Here is a 15,382-nt window from a genome sequence, read left to right as displayed (position 1 = left end):
TCTCTTGACTAGAAAGCTTCCTTTCCCCAACAGCCTCTTGGCTTCAGTCCCTCTCTGGCCCTTGATTCCCTGTCCATGCTGTAAAGACTACTCAGGAAAAACCCCTTCCTCCAGAAGTCCACCCTGATTGCTCTAGCTGTACTGGTTCCCTCCTGCTCTCCGCCCCCACGCTGCACTTCCTTGATCACATGCTGCCTTATTATTATTACAGGTTCATCCGTCTAGTCCTCTGACTAGACAGTGGCCTGTGAACGCTGTTGTCTCTGTCCTGTTTCTCATGAGCCTGGAGTCACAAGCCATAAACCTTTGTCGGCCTGGGTCTCAATGGGTCTGCCCTTAGGTCTTAGATAACTGGGGACAAAAACCGGCTTCATCTAATCAGTGACCTTAGCGAAAACAGCAGCGAGCTTCTCTATTTTCTTACTTGGAATAAACAGCAGAACTACCAACATAAAAACATAAAGCGTTGTTGTCTGTGGGCAAACACTGAAAACAAATTCCCTCATAGATACAGGCACACAGAAGTTTTAAAAGGCAAAACTTGGGGTGCCTGGGTGGCTCAGTGGGTTAAAGCCTCTGCCTTCAGCTCAGGTCATGATCCCAGAGTCCTGGGATTGAGCCCCGCATCGGATTCTCTGCTCAGCAGGGAGCCTGCTTCCTCCTCTCTCTCTGCCTGCCTCTCTGCCTTCTTGTGATCTCTGTCAAATAAACATATAAAATCTTTAAAAATAAATAAATAAAGGGCAAAACTTTCAGCCTTCCAGGGACATTTCTATCTATCTACCATAATGTCGATGAAATGAAATAGTTTCATTCAAAAAAAGTCGTAGATAAAGCACTTTCTAGAAGCCAGGTTTGCCAGCGATTTTATAGAAAGCAATATCCTTGCCTCTCACTCAGCGTTCTTCAAGCCGTGCCCAGGGTGTGGTGGCTAATGCCAGTGGACTGCCGAAGCCATTCCCTTTTTTGAACACGTAGAATAGGTTGGCCCAAGAAGCAGTCATGAAACACGCAGAGAGCCACACGCTGCGAGAACACACCACGTTACCATCTGTGGATCATAACCGCCACGGTTCCAGCACCTGGCTCCACCTTGCAGAACGGAAGGATTCCCACTGGCGACACTTGGCACAAACTCCTAGCATTCGATTGGAATTGTCGAAGTATCATTGGTTTCCTGTTTAGGGGTGATTCAAAACTGCACCGAATTCGAGTGGCCAAAAGGGAAAGGGAGGGGAAACAGCACTTGTTGAAAGCTATCTCCGAAAAATAGATTTGTTTTGGAGGCATCAGCGCCTCATATCAGACCTACCGCGTTGAATGAAGAGATGTTATGTGCATAGTTTTTGCAATAGCAGCGTGAGATGCGTTTTTGAAACTGCAGACTGGGTAGGTTTTTCTCAGGTAGCTAACTGTTTAAATGAGGCAGCACCCTGTCCAACCTGTCCAGCACTTCATTAAGCAACACCTGACATGCTTAAAATGAAATAATTCCATTAGGTTTTTCCGCCTTCTTTTCCCTCAATCATTCTAAGAGACCCATACCCATAGGAGCGGAATAGAATGCACCTTCCAGAGTTCTCTGCTGGAGCCTACCTCACATTCCTATTACTTTTGTCAAGACTTCAAATCCCAAGCCAGCTTCCCCCCACGCCAAACACACGGAGTTCTGGGCCCTTCTGCCTCAATCTGACGGTAACAGAGAAGGGAAATCTGAAACTGCTGAAAACCAAGAAAACCACCACCATTTACTCTTCCCTCTGAGGAACTTCCAAGTGTACAAGGTTTTTATAGCTTTTGCGGTGCTGGGGTTGCAGCTCTGTAGCTCTCCTCCAGGAGGACAGAAAACCTGGAACCAGTTTATTTATTGGCAACGGTACTGAGTGATGTGGTCACGAAACTTCTTTCTGAAAACCAGGCGGCAACAAGGATCTGAGGGGAGGTTCATCTCCTGGCACGTCGCCCTCTTCACGCCAAAGCCAAGCAGCCCTCCCAAGGGCAAGGGCTGATGGCCCGGAATGGGGGGGCGGAGCCCCGGGAACATCCCGGGCTGGGGAGCCCCAGCGAGGATGAGCCCCGCGCCGCTGGGCTTGCCTGAGTCCGAGCCCCAGCCTGAGCCCAGCTCGCGCACAACAGGGCGCAGTTCGGGCTCCCCCCGCCCCCGCCCCCAGAGCCTGAAGCACCCCAAGGGCCTTGGTTTCTCCAACAGCCAACAGTGTTCTGTCCTAAAGTCATCAAAGTTGTTTCCAAGGACAAGTGATTCTAGGGTTATTCCGGGCCAGAGCCTGAGCTGGTGGACCTGAAGCTGTCGGGAGGGGGGAGGGGGGGACATAAAAAACAGGATGGGGGCATAAAAAGGAAATCTTCTGTCCGCTTTCCCGCAGAAACTGCCAAAATTCGGTTTCACCGCGCGCTCCAGACATCCCCCATGAGGCGACTGGCCTTGCTCTCTCGGTCTTCGGATGACCAGGGAAACTGAGTCGGGGAGAGGGTGCGAAGCCGGGTGAAGGGCCCGGCCTAGCGCTCCCGCGGGGCTCGGACTGGCCCGGAAGCACCGGCTGGACACGGGAGCGCTCGGCCAAGGCGGGCACGTCGGCGGCTCCGAACTTTCCCGCTCGCTGACTGCGTGCGCGGGGGACGCCCCGCAGCGGCCTGGGAACCTGGATAACTGACCTCAAAGCCCGCCGCGCAGTGGACGTTCGGAAGCCCGTGTCCGGGTGCTGGGGCCCCGCGACCCCGGGTTCTGCCCCCATCACCCCTCCGCTCGCCCTCCCGTCGCTCCACCGTCCAAGCCGCCGAGCCCCTTTCCGCCGCCTCCCGCGTCTCCGCCCGGGTCCCAGGACGCCTCGCAGCCCCGGCGCCCGGGTCCCTCCCCGGCTCCCAAGGAGGCGTCGCGCGCCGGCCCCGGTGCGCAGGGAGCGGGAGCGGGATCCGGAGCCCGGGCGGGGGCCGGAGCGGGAGCGCGAGCGGCAGCGGCCTCGGCCTCCTTACCTGCAGCGGGCCGAGCAGCGCGCAGACGGCGAGCAGCGCGGGCAGCGGGCGGCGCCGCCGGGCGCGCGGGGCCATGGCGCGGTGGGCGGGCGGGCGCCGCGCTCTGCGGCCTCTGCGGCCGGGGCTGCGCGCCTGTCTGGGACCCGGGGGTCGGCCCGCCCCGCCCCGCCCCGCCCCGCCCCGCCCCGCCACCTGTCCCCGCCCGCCCGCGCGGCGCCCCCTCCGGCCGGAGCCCGGGCCGCGCCCGCCAGGTGGTGCCCGAGCGCAGGGCGCTCGTCTTCCGACCCTCGGGTGCGCGGGCGGACCCCGGCGGCTGGGAGGTGAGGGTGGCGGGGACGATCGGAGGGTTGGCCGCCCCGCCGCCCGCACCCCCTGCGGCATCGCCCGGAGCTTCCACGCCGCGGCTCTTCCTGCCGCCGGTGGCCGCAGGGGCTGGCCTGGCCTGCGCCGTCGTCCGCGCTCGCGAGCACGGGCCGGTCTGCGCCCAGACCTCCGGGGCCGGCTTCCCGGGGACGGAGGGCAGCGGCGGCCGCCTGGAGCCCGCGCGCTCGGCCCTGGTAGACCGGGCCTCCCCGGCGAGGCTGGATGCCACCCCCCCACCCCGGAATTAACCAGGAGAGGCTCGACCTTCGGTGGGGATTTCGTGGACGGCTGCGCAAAGGTCACCGCAGCAGACCGTCCCGCACGCTTCCTACCAGCCTCCTTCAGAGTTTCCCGGCCCGCAGCCGGTTTTTCTCGCCTCGCCTCCAGGATCTTTTTCCGGGGTGCCAGCCGCCACCCTGTTCCCGCCCCCGCCAAGACACCCGCCTTGCCGCGTCCCTCTCCAGGTCTAGAAGCAGCCACTGCTCGGGGCGCTGCACCTGTTCTCACCTTGTCCTTGCTGGGGAGGGCGTCTTCCCTCACACGGCGCTGGACGCGCGCACACACCCGCTGCTTGGAATAGATAACTTTTTGGTTGAAAATGCTTGTCCGGTGTCCCCAGAAATACTTGTCCGGTGTTCTGTGGTTCTTGAGAACTCTCGACTTGCCTTACTTCTGGCCCAGCGCATGGTGTAGCCTAGTGAATGTTCTCTGTGATCTTCCGCCGCTGGTAGGTCAGGTGGGTTTTCAACGTCAATTAGGTCAAATTGCTTGAAATATCATTTTCTACTTGTTCTGAGAAAACTGGAAATTTACAATAACTGTGGGTTTATTTCTTTTTCCCTTTCGGTTCTCAACGTCCCCGCCCCCCGCCCTTGTTTTTAAAGCTCAGACTATAGGCATAAACATCTCGAATTATTACGTCTTCTTGATGAATTGACTTTTCATCATTATTATAGGTCCTCCTTGACCCATGATAAAACTTTGGGTTCTGAGGTGCCTGGGTGGCTCAGTTCGTTAAGCATCTGCCTTCCCTCAGGTCATTATCCCAGGGTCCTGGAATTGAGCCCAGCCTGGGTCCTCCCTGCTCAGTGGGGAGCCTGCTTCTCCCTCTGCTCCCCACTTGTGTGCTCTTCTCTCAAATACATAAAATAAATAAATAAATAAAATCTTAAAAAAAAAAAAACTTTCAGTTCTGAAGTCTACTTTCATGTTAGTTACATAGCCACTTCACCTTTCTTATGAATAGCATTTACATGGGACATTTCATCCTTTTCTTAAACATTTAAAATAGAAACTTAAAGGAAACATCAGCCTTTTCTGCCCATGGATGCTGGCGAGTAAGCATCGAAAAGTCTCCCCTCCAATGTCAGGCCTAAGTCAGAGTCTCCCAAAGAGCCTGAAGAGCTGTGGAAACTCTTCATGAGAGCTCTGAGCTTTGAAACAACTGACGAGAGTCGGAGGAGCTATTTTGAAGAACGCAGAAAGCTCACAGTCTGTGTGGTAATGAGAGACCCAAACACCAAGCGGAACAGAGGCTTTGGGCTGTTTGTCGGGTTTGCCACTGTGAAGGAGGGAAATGCAGCCATGAATGCAAGGCCACATAAGGGGAATGATCTCAAGAGAAGATTCTGGAAGACCTGGTGCCCACTTAACTGTAAAAAAAGATTTTTGTGGGTGGCATAAAGAAGGCACTGAAGAGCGTCATCTGAGAGATTGTTTTGAACAGCGTGAGAACATTGAAGTGATTGAAATCACGACTGACTGAGGCAGTGGCAACAAGAGAGGCTTTGCTCTGTTAACACTTGGGGACCATGACTCTGTAGATAAGACTGTCATTCAAAAAGACCACACTGTGAATGGCCACAACTGGGAAGTAAGGGTAGCCCTAGCTAACTAAGCTCGTGCTTCATCCAGCCAAAGAGGTGGAAGTGGTTCTGGAGACTTTGGTGGTGGCCGTGGAGGTGGTTTTGGTGGAAGAGACCACTTTGGCCATGGAGGGAACTTCATTGGGCATGGTGGCTTTGGTGGCAGTTGTGGTGGTGGCAGGTATGGTGGCGCGGGAATGGCTATGATGGATTTGTTAGTGTTGGAAGCAGTTTTGGAAGTGGCGGAAGTTAGAATGAGTTTGGCAACGACAACAATCAATCTTCACCTTTGGGGTCCTTGAAAGGAGGAAATTGTGGAGGCAGAATGTGCCTCTGGCATCGATGGTGGTGGAAGCTGATCCTTTGCCAAACCACGAAACCAAGGTGGCTGTGGTGGTTCCCGCAGCAGTGGTAGCTAATGGCAGTGGCAGACAGTTTTCATTCCTGCGAGGAAGCAAAACTGAGCAGGAGAGGAGAGCCAGAGAAGCCACGTGGAAACCACTTGCACCAGATCCGTGAACTCAGCCAAGCACAGTGGTAGTGGGGCCGAGTTGCTCCAAAGAAGACATGTTTCAGACAATACTCACGTGTATGGGCAAAAAGCTTGAGGACCGTATTTGTTAATTGTCTAACAGGTTATTTTAGTTTCTATCCTGTGGAAAATGTAAAGCATTCCAAAAAAGGTCTTTAGATTTTTGTTTGTTTGTTTGTTTTTTCACCCATGCTGTTGATTGCTAAATGTAATTGTCTAATCATGACATTGAATAAATGTGTTTTTTTAAAAAAATGTGCTGTGTAAAATTAGTCTACTTGAAGTCATCTTGGAAAACTACCCCAATAGGGTGAAACTAGAATTCCTTCAAGGAGATGCCAGGTTCCATTTGAAATTTACTTGCAAACTGCTTGGCCACAGAAGCCATTGTCTCCACAAACTTTGGTGTTGTTGAACTGAAATTTAATGTGTTGTGACATGGAGTTCACCATTAAAAGGGTCACCTAAGGAAAGTCATGGAGTTTATTTGGTTATTTGGCTAGTATGATTGTTGGCACATGCTATGCCATATATCTAAATTGAATTATGGTATCAGATAAAGTTGTAGATGGGATTAAAGCTTATGTATCATTCATTGTGTATAATCAATAAGTGATTTAATAGCCTCTTGATAATAATAAAAAAAATCACTTTTGTTGACAAGTTAAGGCCACAATGGACAGCTTCACAGAACAATGGAAATAGGACAGTCCCAAGACAAGAGAGTGCAAAATTTCAGCAGACAGGTTAGTACTCTTCACCTTCGTCCTCTCCCTGAGTACTGCCCACTCCATCCTCCTCATAATCCTTCTCAAGGGCAGCCATGTCCTCATGGACCTCAGAAAAATTTCTTCTGCCATGCCCTCATCCACATACCAGTGAACAAAGGCGAGATTGCCATACATCAGATCAACCTTGTGGTCCAGGCAAGCCCAGTCCTCAGCAATGGCTGTGGTGTTGTACTGTACTTTAGCCAGATCTCCACCAGGTACTAGAGTGGGAGGCTGGTAATTAATGGGAACTTGGAAGCCAGTAGGACGCTAGTCCACAAACTGGATGGTACACTTGGTCTTGATGGTGGCAGTGGCAACATTGACATCTTTGGGAATCTTGTCGCCATGACACAACAGGCAGCAAGTCATGTGTTTACCACAGCAGGGGGCACATTTCCCCCTCTGGTTGGCTGGCTCAGAGCATGCATCTGTGATTTCTGCTACAGTTAGCTATTCTTGGTAGGCTTTCTCGGCAGACATAACAAGGACACATGTAGCCGGAGAGAAGTAAATGTGGCGATAAAGGCACCAGGATGGTCAAATCAACAAACCTGAGAGAAGCAGTGATGGAGGACACAATCTGACCGATCCGCTTACTTAGATTAGTGCAGGTTGGGCATTCAGTATTGAGGTTTCTAAGATAGATGTCGTAGATGGGCTCGTAGATGGGCTCGATTGTGCCCATGAAGGCACAGTCAGAGCGCTCCAGGGTGGGGTGGGGAGTGAGGATGGAGTTGTGGGGCTCAACTACAGCCGTGAAAGCCTGGGGGCTGGGTAAACGGAGAACTCCAGCTTGGACTTCTCTCCATAACTGACAGGTTCTATCAACAGGGAATTGAACCTAGAACCAGTACCACTACAAAAGCTGTGGGAAAACAAGCAGCCCTGAAAATCTGTGCCCTGGTTTGAATTTGGTCCAAGGTGAGATCAATGATCTCCTTGCCAATGGTGTAGTGCCTAGGGCCATAGTTATTGGTAGCATCTTTCTTGCCTGGGATGAGCTACTCAGGGTGGAAGAGCTCGTGATAGGTTCTGGTACAAACTTCATCAATGATGGTGGGCTTCGGGTCTACAAACACTGCCCTACCAACACCTGTCTCAGTGAAAGAGTCATCTCCTCCCCCAGTAGTGTCACTTGGCATCTGGCCATCAGGTTGGACACCTGTTCCAGGCAATGGAGTTCCCAGCAGTCATTGCCCATCTGCACACCAGCCAGGTCACCACAGATAGAGATGCCTGATACTTATAGGGCTCTGCAGGGCGGGAGAAGGCAAGGGGAGGGTGACAAGGACCTCTCACTGACAGACTACCAGGATTTCAGAGGAGAAACGGTGAGATGCAGGCCAGCCTGGAGGGCCCTAATATATCACCCTCCCTCCCTACCATGCTCTCAGCCAAGTGGCCAGAGGGTGGACACTGGACCTCACGCAAGCCTCTGCAGCCCCACCTCTGAGACCCTGGGACTCTGGCCCCACATGGTTAGGTCTTGGCCTGAAGGTGTAAGATGCTGCTTGGGGAGTTCAAAGGTTCAAAGCAAACTCCTCTGAAGGAGCCAGAACTAGGAAGGGGAGGGGATATCCTGGGGCCACAGAAGGGCCAGTGGGACAAGGACGAGGATGGAGACAGCTATTGGAAGGTTCAGAAAGGTGAAGCATCTGCCCTGTCCTCAGTGGGTCTTAGGGGTGTGTCAGGTAGGCAAAGCCCAGGTGAGTAGAGGCACCAGGTAAAGAAAGTCATGGGCCGAGTCTCGAAAGTGCAGACCCTCTAGCTCCGTCATGTCCCTGGGCCCTGGACCCTCTATTTCAATTTATATCTATGTAAAGTGACAGCATATAATTGGGTCTTGCTTTTTCATGTTATCCATTTTGACAGGCTCTATCTTTTGAGTTTTCAGATCATTCACATTTAATGTGACTATATAGATGGTGAAATTCGAGTCTACTATCTTGCTATTTGTTTTCTGTTTGTTCCGTCTTTGTTCCAATGTTCTCATCTTCTTTTGGGCTCTTAGGATTCCATTTTGTCTCCACTGTTAGCTTACTTTATATACCTGCTTATTTTTTTTTAGCTCTGGATTTACAACATGCATCTGTAACTTGTCACAGTCCACCTTCAGAAACAATTCTGTCCCCTGACGTATAGTGTAAGGACTGTAGAGCAGCACACTTCCATTTCCCCTTCCCAGCTTTGTGCTCCTGTAGTCAGACCCCTTGTTTTGCGTTGTAACTCCCGACTGTGCAGCCTGCCCAGCTACTTCGGGGCTTTTGGAAAATGCTCTGACAGTGTTGCCTTTAAAAACTTAGAAGTTCAGGGGCTCCTGGGTGGCTCAGCGGGTTAAGCCTCTGCCTTTGGCTCGGGTCATGATCTCAGGGTCCTGGGATCGAGCCCCCATCAGGCTCTCTGCTCAGTGGGGAGCCTGCTTCCTGCACACCCCCCCACCTGACTCTCTGCCTACTTGTGATCTGTCTCTCTAAAAAAATTTTTTTTTAAATAAATAAAAAATAAAAAAAATTAGAAGTGCAAATATCCTCTAAAAAAGCAATTCCATGTCTAGGACTCTAATATATCAAGACATAAAGAGAGATATACAAGGATGCCTATTTACCTTAGCATTTTTGTAAACCTCCCCCCCCCCCCCCCAAAAAAGAGGAAAATGTGAGTGCTCTTGGAGAAATGGTAGAAAAAACTCTAGTGCCTTGTAGTTTAGAGTATAAGGCAGCTGGTTTTGGAAAGATGTCTATCATATACTAAGTAAAAGAAGCAAGTTACAGAGTAATATCCCTTGTTTGTAAACAATTATAAAAATGATTTTATCCATAGATGTAAAGGAAGTTTCTAGAAAGACAATAATAATAGCAAACACCAATAGCATACTTAAGCATGCAAGTTCATTTAATCCTTGCCACAGCCTTGTAAGGAATAGCATTATTATTAGTCCCATTTTACAGATGAGGAAACTGAGGCACAGAGTGGTTAACAACTTGCCTTAGGGTTACTTGCCAATGTGGCAGAACTGGGATTCAAACCCTGGTTATCTGGCTCTCGAGTGTTATTCTGACTTATGAGGCACCAATTTTTAGTATCAGGTATGCTGATGATGAAGAGAAAGGAGAAAATAACAACTTTATTTAGTTATCTGGACTATTGTTGTCTGGAATATGGAGAAAGGCTTTCTAGAAAAAGATAATGGTGTGAAAGCCAGAAGAGATTAGGATTTTGCTACAAGGAACTGACTCGTGGAGAGGGTACTTTCACTGTGGCACTTCATGAGAAATACCAAGGCTTATTCCTGGCACATTTCCAACATTACCCCCTTCTTTTCTCAAAAAAGATTAAAGGACTTAAACTTCTGCTTGGAAAGCCCCAGAGGTGAGTGTGCTGGTTTTGGAAGCACTTTGAACAATAGAATGCCCATGTTAACACATTAAACCTACTAGCAAAAAAAAAAGAGCTTAATTTTAACAAAACAAAATTACTCTTTGGAGACTCTATTTCTATATTCACAGAACTATCACTCACATAATTCAAATATTTTATAAATATTAATATAGAATACCATTTGTTAACAAAATCCACTAAAACGGATGTGAGGATGTCCTCTTTCCTATAAAAAGAACATTATTATTAGGAACATGAAAGTTATTTCAAATAGTTTTTTTCTCTTAAGTGAAGGACATACATATTACAGTCAGGTTGTTCATCGTTCACAGAAACTAGTTTAAATGTTACTTATGATTTAAGAAACCCCACATTTACCAGCACATGTACAATTAAATTTTGGTTATATGTAATAAATAAAAATACATTTTAGGCAAAGGATATTTTACTATATAGTAAAGGTAAATGTTTCTGATTTTAAAAAGTAATCAGCTGACAATGAATTGTACTTACTTGTACTAAGGAAAAACAAAGTACATTACGCAAATACAGGAATCATAGGTTTATATGAAAACTCTTCTATATGGATAGTGTGCATCTCACCCTGGAAATCCCCACCACTTCCCACTTCTGCAAGAACTCTTCAGTTTTCAGAATCACAAAGGTAACGTAAAAATGTAGCTATCATTTTTGTTTCTAGTGGATAGCTTTTAAGTCTTATATTACAGCTTAATGTAATATTTTAATCTTAATGTAACATTTTAATCTTCATTTAAGCAGCAGCAAAAAGACATGATCTTCCTAATGAAATCCTTATTTTTTGACATGGTGACATCAAATAGTTACTGTTACTGCGGTAAGGAGCTAAGGAGAATACATTTAAAAAGTGAAGTTATTGGGGCGCCTGGGTGGCTCAGTGGGTTAAGCCGCTGCCTTCGGCTCAGGTCATGATCTCGGGGTCCTGGGATCGAGTCTCACATCGGGCTCTCTGCTCAGCAGAGAGCCTGCTTCCCTCTCTCTCTCTGCCTGCCTGTCTACTTGTGATCTCTCTCTGTCAAATAAATAAATAAAATCTTAAAAAAATACTTATAAAAAAAAGCGAAGTTATTAAATAAGTGTAGGGCTTTACAAGTCTGTCTTTCAGTGAAAACTTACTAATAAACACAAATGTTTTCCTTACCTACCCTGTTATGCTCTGTTCTTCTTCTCATCTTGCCATAAAACACTTTTTAAACAAAAGTAAGGCATTGATAAATGAGTGTTGATTCAGAGATAAATTAAGGCACAATACTATCCGTAACGATACCTGAACAGAACACGAGAATTTATGAGAAATTTTGATCTGTATACATGGAAACCTATCTTGCTTGCTTTGGTAGACAAGAATTTTTTTTTTTTTTTTTTTTAGTTCTATGGATTTGGTATTCAAAATAAACGCATTTCTGAGCTGAACTGTAAAACTAGTAGTTATCACTACTGTTTGGATATTTTGCTATAGATAAAATGGTTTCAAGTGAAACAGAGAGAGAATTTCTATTTCCTCTACTTCCCTTCTTCTTAACCCTACTTTAGTGATTCGAGGGACAAAGCAGCTGTATGTCCCTTACATATGAACACAAAGTCAGGTATTCTCCTATATGCCATTGGCCACTTCTGCTTTCAGACTGGTCAGGTTCAGACTGGCCATAATAGACCACTCATGCTTCAGTCTAGATGGAGACAGAATGGTTTCTTTTCAGCAATACTTTTATTGAAGTAGATCATACATCAAGTGTACAGCATGGCCAATTTTCATGAAATGAAGACGTACGCGGAGCCAGCACCCAAATCATGAAGTAGAACAGAACCCCCAAAGCCCCTTTAATCATTACCCCATCTTTCTTGATAGATTTAATTAGAATACCAGTGATTCATTTTGTCTGCTTTAGGGCTTTATATAAATGGAGTCTGCACTGTAGTATTATCTTGTGCATAATTTTTTAAAAAAGATCTTATTTATTTATTTGACAGAGAGACAGATCACAAGTAGGCAGAGAGGCAGGCAGAGAGAGAGAGGAAGAAGCAGGCTCCCTGCTGAGCAAAGAGCCCGATATGGGGCTTGATCCCAGAATGCTGGGATCATGACCTAAGTCAAAGCAGAGGCTTTAACCCACTGAGCCACCCAGGTGCCCCTTGTGCATAGTGTTTGCTCGTGTTTGTGGGAGTCATCGAGCTCATGACGGCATGGTTTCCGTTGTATGAAACCATGTATGGTTCGGCAGAGAGCCTGCTTCCCTCTCGCTCTCTGCCTGCCTGTCTACTTGTGATCTCTGTCAAATAAATAAATAAAATATACACCTTTTCAGTTGTCATTTTACTGGTGAAGGATATTTGGGTTATTTCTCATGTTGGTGGAATTAGGTTGCTGATATTTAGTTTAAGAGTTTTCATATCAAAGAGATTGGCCCATCATTATCCTTTTTGAATTGGGTCAATTTATGGTGTTGGGATGTTGCTGGGCAAGACTGTGAAATACATGGAAAAACTCTGAAAGGACGTGTAAGAATGCCTTTATTTTCTTCTTAACTATTTGGTAGAACTCACTGAAGAAGCCACATGGGCATTGGAGTTTCTTCGTGGCATAGCTTGAAGTCACAAGGTTAGTTTCTTTAATAGATCTAGAGCTATTGAGATTTTGTTTCTTCTTGTGTTGGGTTTTTAAAGCTTTTGTTTTTTCAAATGTAGCTTGAACCCACAACCTTGAGAGAGTCGCATGTTCTACTGACTGAGCGGCCAGGTGCCCCTTTGTGTTGGTAAGAGGAATATGTCCTTCCAACTTAACTTTTTAATTGTATTGGTATGTAGGGTCACTTTCCTTTTGCTTGAATTATTTCTTATGGTTTTTCATTCGGTGTGGGTCTGCTGATAAAAAATTGTGTTTTTGGGTGTGTGTGTGTGTGCAAGTGTTGTCTAAAAATATCTTAGTTCGGGACGCCTGTGTGGCTCAGTGGGTTAAGCCGCTGGCTTCGGCTCAGGTCATGATCCCAGAGTCCTGGGATTGAGTCCTCTATGGGCTCCTTGCTCGGCAGGGAACCTGCTTCTCTCTCCGCCTCTGCCTGCCTCTCTGCCTGCTTGTGTGCTCTCTCTCTCTCTCCTTCTCTCTGACAAATAAATAAATAAAATATTAAAAAAAAAATAAAAATATCTTAGTTCAACCTTCATTGTAAAAGATATTTTTGCAGAATATAGAATTCTAGGGTAGCAGTTATTTTCTTTCAGCATTTTATTTATTTATTTATTTTTATTTTAAGTAGCTTCACACCCAATGTGATCACAACCCAGAGATCAAGAGTCGCATGTGCCACCCACTGGACCAACCAGGTGCCCCTTCTTTCAGCTTTTTAAAGACATCGTTCTTTTGTTTCTACTGGTAAGTAAACTACCAGTCTTATAATTGCTGCTTTTCAGATTTTCTCTTTGTATTTGGTTTTTAGCAGGTTTACTGTGACATATGTAGACTTAGTTTTCTTGGAATCTATCCTGGTTTGTGGTTCGTTGACCTTCCTGATGGCTCGTCAGTTTGAGAGGATTCTTGGCCATTTTGCTTTTCAAATAATATTTCTACCCATTCTTTCTTTTCTCCTTCATATGACTTTTACCCTCTTTTCTGTATTTTGCATTTAAGAAAAAAAATCTGTGCCGCTTCCCATTTCCGGTTCTGCACACAGGGAGTTGCCACTCTGTCCTAACCACAAGTGAAAGGCCAGACACACTGAAAAATCAACACATCTTCTCAAAATCCATAAGTGAAGTGAGGTCACAGGGCATACTGCTGCCCCCCAAGTTAGAAACTGACAGGCAAATACAGAGAATCCCAAGTTACCAGCTCAGAAACTCATGAGTGGAAATCGCCCTGGGAACCAGTGCTGGGCAGGAAAACCCCAACGGCAATTGATAAATTGCTGGAGCCTCAGAGGGGGCAGGTCTGAGCGAAGAACTCTAGGAGGACCCAATTGTAGAGGGCTCCCCCTACTTTTGTAAGTTTTACCTTCAGGAGCTCAACCAGGTTCTCACAGTAAATATCCTAGAAATCTCCTGTGCTTCTGGCAGAGGGAGAGGAAAAGGAACCACTCTGAACTGGTTTTTCGGAACAAGGCCTGCCCTCAGGGGACACTAGTTAACCAGAGCCTAACCTGATGGGTCTTATCAGAGCCAAACTAACCTGGTGAAGGGGGTTATCAAATTCCAACCTACTCTCACCCACCTGCCTCACTAAGGGGGGGAAGAAAAACTGAGAAATGCTTGTTAAGTTCACAGTCCAGGGGCACAAGCTCGCAAAAGGCTGAGGCCTTAATCGCAGAGGCATGGAATACTGGCTGCCTCCCGCACACCTTACTGCCACATTATTAAAGTTCTATTTACAGTAGTTCCATTTACCCAGCACAGAGTATCTGGCTATCAAGGAAAAATTGCAAGGCATACCAAATGGCAAAACATACAATTTGAAGAGACAGAACAAGCAGCAGAACCAGGCATGGCAGGGATATGGGCATTACAGATGGGGAGCTGAAAATCAACTATGACGGATGTGCTAAGGACTCTAATGGATAAAGCACATAGCATGCAAGGACAGACGAGGGCTGTAAGCAGAGAGATGAAAATCCCAAGAAAGAACCAAAAAGGAACACTGGAGATGAAATACACTGCACAGAAAGGGAGAATGCCTTTAATGGGCTTATTAATAGAGTGGATATGGCTGAGGAAAGAATCTCTGAACTTGACTATATCTCAACAGAAACTTCCAGAAATGAAAAGCAAACCAAAAACACTGGGTGGGGTGGTGGGCCCATAGCCCAGAACACAATACTCAAAACTCCGGGACAACTAAAAACTTATGCATAATGGACACACCAGAAGGAGAAGAAAGGGAGAAAGAAAACGGAAGAAATCTTTGAAACAATAATGACTGAGGATTCCCCCAAATTAATATCAGACACCAAACCACGGGTCTAAGAATCTCAGAGAATGCCAATCAGCATAAATGCCAGAAAAAATACACATAAGCATATTATTTTCAAACTACAGAAAGTCAAAGATCAAGTCCTGAAAGACAGAGGGGGAAAAATGTCTTACCTACAGAGATAAGAACTACTTCCAACTTCTCCTCAGAAACCATGCAAGTAAGAGAAGAGTGCAGAGACGAAAAGTGTTCAAAGAAATAACTAACTTAGAACTCTGTAACCTGTGAAATTACCCTTCAAAAGTGAAGGAGAAATAAAGACTTTCTCAGGTAAACAAAAATTGAATGTATTTGTTGCTACCAGGCTTGCCTTACAAGAAATGTTAACAGAGAGATGGCAAATAGTATTGGTCAGAAACTCAGATTTATATGAAGAAAGGAAAACCATTAAAGAAAGAATAAGTGAAGGTAAAATAAAAACGTTTTCTTTTCTTACTCTAAAAGATAACAGTTTTTTCTTTTCTTTTTTTTTTTTTTTTTT

The 15,382-nt window shown here is 46.7% G+C and overlaps 2 pseudogenes; one reads left to right on the top strand and one right to left on the bottom strand.

Annotated features, from left to right (window-relative positions):
* The first annotated feature begins 4,055 nt into the window (after window positions 1-4,055).
* Window positions 4,056-8,877, top strand: LOC132023020 (heterogeneous nuclear ribonucleoprotein A1-like; annotated as a pseudogene).
* Window positions 6,499-7,731, bottom strand: LOC132023665 (tubulin alpha-1C chain-like; annotated as a pseudogene).
* Window positions 8,878-15,382: the final 6,505 nt, after the last annotated feature.

The sequence above is a fragment of the Mustela nigripes genome, chromosome 8 (assembly GCF_022355385.1).
Source record: "Mustela nigripes isolate SB6536 chromosome 8, MUSNIG.SB6536, whole genome shotgun sequence".
Classification (NCBI taxonomy): domain Eukaryota; kingdom Metazoa; phylum Chordata; class Mammalia; order Carnivora; family Mustelidae; genus Mustela; species Mustela nigripes.
Note: the sequence above shows the minus strand (reverse complement) of the source record. Positions and strands in the feature narration are given on the sequence as shown.